The sequence below is a fragment of the Mercenaria mercenaria genome, chromosome 14 (genome assembly GCF_021730395.1).
Source record: "Mercenaria mercenaria strain notata chromosome 14, MADL_Memer_1, whole genome shotgun sequence".
NCBI lineage: Eukaryota > Metazoa > Mollusca > Bivalvia > Venerida > Veneridae > Mercenaria > Mercenaria mercenaria.
The window spans coordinates 49,220,518-49,227,010 of record NC_069374.1 but is presented as its reverse complement, the minus strand read 5'-3'; positions in this window follow the sequence as shown (position 1 = coordinate 49,227,010).

Here is a 6,493-nt window from a genome sequence, read left to right as displayed (position 1 = left end):
TTAGAATCGATATTAAATCTATTAACATTGCAAAATGAATAGAGAAAACTCTTGCAAGAATGAAGCAAAAATAAATACAAAAGATGATATAAAAAAGACCTGCAAAAATAGAATTAGTAAAATCATTTTTAAAAAGGACTCGAACCTACACTAAACACACATAAAAAGAATAGAGATCCAACACACTGTCCACTTGATTACAAATCTGTTATGGAATAACGCATCGTGTCTAGAGTAAAGAATACTACAATATTCAAATTAACATCACTTATCGCAGTCTGGTCAGGATCCATGCTTTCGTTTTCAAAGACTATTATAATTAGAGACACTGTTAGCAAACAGCATGGATCCTGACGAGACTGCGCGGATAAGCAGGCTAGTCCGGATCCATGTTGGTCGCAAATGCAATATGTTGGTTTTCTCATGGTGCGGCTCATATATGTGAATATGATAAGGCAACATAAATGACTACGTGATTCCTCAACCTTCATAACTAAATGCTATATATTTTTTTTATTTCCGTAATTATAGCGAAGCTCTCCCATAGCGGTACATGTAAAAATATTTTACGTTGACTTCATTTATGGTATTGGCAATATATTTTTTTTAAATACTGTGGACACATTAATATCTGAGACCAATTTTCACCGATTTCGGGGACCCATAAAACCATGATACTTAAAAAGGGAAAATAACTCATTCATTTTATCTATTAATTCACATCCCTGTGAAATAGCCGTTTCGGCCAAATACTTGAACACAAAAATGAATAATTTAACAATTTCAAAAAAGAGTCCGATCAATTGACTTCTAAAATATAAACAGGTAAAAAGCGGTTCATGCTGCATTTTTTTTAAAGAATTTAAACCAGATTTATATCGCACTCTTTTCAGGATAAAGATGCCCAAGGTGTTTCTTTTCATACAAAGGCAGTCGGTTCAAAAATGAATTGTTCAGTTATGATATGACAAAAATCTAACTATCTAGCTTTTGTCGGGTGAATCAATCTATATTTGTGGCGATTATCGGCATTGTGGCGATTGTCGTCAGACAATAGCCACAGAGTCGGCACAAACTAAATCAACAACAACAACAACTCTCGAAGAAACCGGAAAAAGCCGAAAATAGCCGAAGAAAAGTATAAGGTAGTTTTGATGAGACGAGACTGAGATGCAGAAAACCTGACAACCCTCAACTATTAAACAGAAAAAATGCAACTGGAGATGCTCAGTTAGCAGATAAACATTTGAACAACAGAAATACGCATTTAAACTGATTATCACTGACTATCCTGATTGTCGTCTTCAAAACAAACTTATTCCGTTTTGGTTTTTACGTGTACTATTTCTTGTAGCGAACTAATCGTACTATTTTTGCGGGAATTTATATAAATACGCGCAGTGACGCCATTGTTGTTTACTATAGGCAGGGAAGAGGAGCATATATACCCATAGTACTGTATACCACTTAATGAGAAGAGAAGGTAGTAAGTATAATTTAATCGTAATGTGAAAAAGTTTTGCTTTTTAAATGTTGATGATCCTGTCGCAGTATCCAAGCTTGAAACACAGGACAGGTAACTCTTGCAAGCACTTGATTCACAATTTCCAAAAAAATGTGACCCCAATACAATTTAAACGTTTGAAAATGCTTTTTTCAACGTATTAAAGTTGCTTATTGTGTTGCATATCAGTGTATGCTAAAAACTTGATTTTTAAGTCGGGGAAGTGTGGAGATTTGAAATTATGCACTGTATTCCAAAGTGAAAGTGAAATTCTAACACGATCCGATTAATTTTCCTATTAAACAAATAAGGAAGAAAGCAGTGAATTATCATACAACAAATCACTGTTCTGACGCCACAGTTATTACGTCATGGTGTCAAGCGGCATAGCGGCGCGCTGGAAAAGAAACCGATTGAAAACGGGCAAATATTTAATGCATGTCATCAAGGATGTACTTTAAGATCCTTTATAACGTGTTAGAATCGAAATAATATATCTCATTTAGTGATTTGCTCTTGAATAAATCATTGCTTGTCGTTCAGATGCGTATTATTATATCACTCGGGCTACGCCCTCGTGATATAATTCCTTCGCATCTGAACTCCAAGCAATGATTTATTCAACGACAAATCACTGGATGAGATATATTATTTCTTAAGTAGATCGACCATGTATTGAATGTAGGCTAAAATTTAATTTTCATTTTTTTACTGAAATTATTATGGCTGCATAAACTTTCAAAAGAAACATGACATATTTTTTCTCTTTTTTTGCCTAGATTTCAAAGACTGCTGACTGTGTTCCTTTGTTTTCGTTTTGTCCTTGTGTGTTGGCTTTGTGTGTGTTTTCATTTTGTCCTTGCGTGTTGGCTTTGTGTGTGTGTGTGCACGCGTCTGCGCACTGGGGGTTTCGTTTTGAGGAGGCTGCGTTTTTGGTGCGTGGCATTCCCTGTTTGATATTTGTCCTTGTTTTCTTGAGTCTTGATCACGTTTTTATGAGACATAAATGTTCATTCATGTTTGTGAGTTGTAATGCATATTTCTGAGTAACAAGTAACCTTTTGTGAAAGATCTAAGATAAACTTCTTTAGTCCGACTGGTCTAAATACTAGGCCGATTCGGGACAGCGGTAGGAAATCCCCAATAAAAATCTGTTGGGTACGTTTTCAGGTAGACAAACTTACTGTCGCTGAGTGGGTGCATGTTTTTAATTTCTGACTTTTATTTTTGACCGTCACAATATAAAACAAACTATATACGTCTGATTAGTTTGTCTAGTTTTCTAGTAGTGGTACATGTACAACGTATTTGTAATGGTTACTTCTCTGATAATGAATTTATGTTGATATTGAAGCATAAACTTGCCTCACGACATTTTATGAAGGCAGTGGCTACGATTACGGTACCGTAATCCTAGCCTCCGATTCTAGGATTACGGAAGTTCCGTATTCCTTGACAACCCTGTGAGGATTGTTTCGGAAATATAGTATCATCGGCAGTTTGCTGTTGAGCGAAACCGGTGTCAGAGTGATATCTCTTCGCATCTGTTGCATCATTTTTCGAAGATTTAAGTCTCTTGTTTGAAAATACAGATTAAATTCAACCCAGTTTTAGTTTGTACATGAGTATTAATGTTTTACTTATTAAAGCAAGTAAGTCATACCAGTATATTATGACTTTTTTGGATTTTTTAATGTCTTTGTTTTCCTGATATGGGTCAGGCTTAGAATGACGACAACTATAGAATATCAGATCATAAAATAAGTCATCCCGAAAAGCCAAATTAGTAAGACTACAGTCCGACTTGATACCTTAAGTCCATCCGGATAGGTCATTTCAGTTTCCTGAGTTTTGCTTTTCCAATGTTTTTTTTTACAGTTTGTGTTGTGTAAATAATTTGTTTTAATTAGTTGTAGAATGGTATTGTTGATAACATAAATGCCAATTATTTCACCCGGCACTACTATCACAAAAGCTGGTAATGTGGTGTGGCGGGTAATATGGCGCAAAAGACGTCACCATTGAAATTACATGTAAATACATGTTTGTGGCAGCTTGACTGAATAAAATACGTTTAGGGAGATACAAAACAGCAAATGGTCGGCCATAGAAATTTAAGCAATTAAGTGTTCATTTTACACATAGCACATCTTTAGACTTTGGAATGAAATCGATCATACGTTTCCTATACAACAAAATCTTGCATTATAACCATTGTATTATACAGTTCAAATGGATTTGATTAGATTGAAATTATTATAATTTGAACATTGAATACTTTATAGGATCCAAGTTTTCAGTCAGAAATTTAAAATCTGATAAATAATCTTAATTCTAATAAGCACTTCAATATTTTTAGCAAATCAAAATGTCTAAACTGCAATATATTACTGGTTACGTGGTATAAGACCTCTATAAGATTATCTTTCTTTTCAACACACAATGAAACAAGACAAAAACAATATGAATATATAAATAAATTCCTATGATATAGTATTCATATACAATGTAGAAACCAGTAGTTTGTCACCATAAGTTCAAAAAGTGAGTAAGTCCTTCTTTAAGTCGATTATCCACTGCTTGTGTTGAGGTGATGAATTAAGCTTGGCTGCAAATACGGTACAGTCTATTTGATGCAAATCGTTTAATAATATATGCAATGACGTAAAGACAGAAACATAAGTTAAAGTGCGTTGAAATATCTCCGATGCGGCATGAATTACATGTCAGTTAAATTGATGAAATTTTGTGGCTTATTTTGCAAGAAATATGGTGTGTAATTTCAAACTTTTTTTTGAGAACATCATAATTTACCCTTTAATGAAAATTGAGCCATGCTAATAGCTACTCTGGTGTCCGTATGAAGTTGGTGACCAGTGGTTCCTGATCCGGCCATTTCTAAACACTATTTTTATCAGGTTCAACTCACTGCTTGCTTTTAACATAAAAAGTAGGCAACATATTGGGCAACATGAAGTTATAGTTTATATGAAAATGCATTCCTTTTTTAGGAAAAATGATGCTCACATTATCAGGGATGGGGAAACTAACTTAATTGTTTTTCAGTCATTTGACAGTAAAGTAATTTGAAATTTTGGTAAGATGTTTGATATAAAATTGGACTGAAACTTGAAAAAGCTGTTACGTAGTAAGTAACTTGTTTTCATGGTTTATATTATAGTTGGTTTATTTTTTATTTTTTTTTTAATGTTTGATGTGAAAGGTGAAAAAGTATTGTTCTGGCCACGGGGGTTTACGATAAAAATTCGCTATTTAATTATGACAATGAAATATTTTCAAACAACTTATTGTAATTGATATGGTATTAGAGTAATCTAGAACAGCGCAACATGGTGTCTAAAATTATACAAAAATTGTTTGAGAAATTGTTTGAGAAATTCAGAAAAATCAGTAATCTTTCATCACTTGTTGTTGTCGTTTCATTTCCTGCAGAGCAAAGTTTCATAAGAATTTTGAGAAAGAAAAAGAAAATTGTGAAGTTGATGATTTTTATGTTTTAAATTATTCACCTTTACATCCCCAATACCTTAGAGCCCTGCTCCGCGGCTATTCAAATTCTATTGTATGTATGCAACCCATGATTACAATAGGTAACAGATAACGGCCACATACCACACCTTAGCACGCAAAACCACATACAAAATAGCCTCTATTTTGGCAGGCGTCACTGTTGATAATCAGGATTTTCATTCTTTTTCAGTGACAATTTAAGGTTAAAAGTTAGGACTGGAGCAGGTCTTTAAATAAATTATTTTTAGATATAATGTACCTGTAGGACAAAGGTGTTTTTTATTATTGAGCTGTGTATAGTAAAAATCATATTGTTACTTTTAAATGACAAACATCAGTACTGCCTTCAGTGACCGGGGAAAGGGACGCAACAAACAGAGTGCTGAAAGTTAGAGATGTAGCTGCAGATCAGCCTGTTAAGTCATGTAAGTACAGGGCAAAGAGATGGCAGCAAGAAGTCATCATTGATGACTGTTGTCACTGATGGAAAAAAAAATCCAAAATTTAAAGTAAGTTTGTCTCTTTTGTATTTCAATATTTTGTTTGATCAATTCTTTATTGTTTAGCATAAATTCAACAGTTACCTGAACTATATATTTGAAATACCTCAATGGAATCTCGGAACTATATCCTAGCCGTATGGTTTCGTTTTTCCAAGTGTGTTCATAAATCTTACTCAAAATATTCACAGATGAGTGACCACAGTGACTCTTGTTTTCAAGGAATACATTCATACTTAAGGGGTAAATCTGTAATGCACAGTAATCAACGTCTTGTTGATATACTGGTTTGGAATTATTTTCCGGACAGGACCAGTTTCCGGACACATGTAATATCCGCTTTATTTCGTTGTTATTCGTGTAATTATTTCATCTGTATCATTTAGACGTGTATTCTTCATGTCTACAACAAACCACTATATTATAAGGCTGTATAATGTTTGGGCTTTCGGTGATAACTCTTCTGTGTTTACAAAACAAATTTCTGTCTTAACAGGGCATGTAATACTTTCGTGGGTGTTTCAACAGGAGAGAAAACGTGTGTTAACAGAGAGATTCTCGCGCTTGCGTGTTGTTATAACACCCTTTTATATACGCTTCTGTGGCAATGCGTAAACGTCATTCGGCCCCAAAACGGATAATTCAAAACGAAATGGCGTCCATGTAAAAAACAACTTGGACATTCCCGCGCATTTCGTGGAAATTCAATGACATTGAGTGATATTGTATTCATTTATCAGTTTTTATGTGTTTTATGCTAAAATAGCGTTAGCGCATGTTCATTTCATGTTATAATATTTGCATAATCCCTTGGGATTTGCTGGTACATCCGGCCTAGCTGGCTCGGGCAGCAACCTATCCCTCAGGATTCTGCAGATGTTATAACACGTAAAAACCTTCGTTATCCCTACATTAAAAAAAATCATGTTGATGCCTTATTGTTCTAATATTTTATATT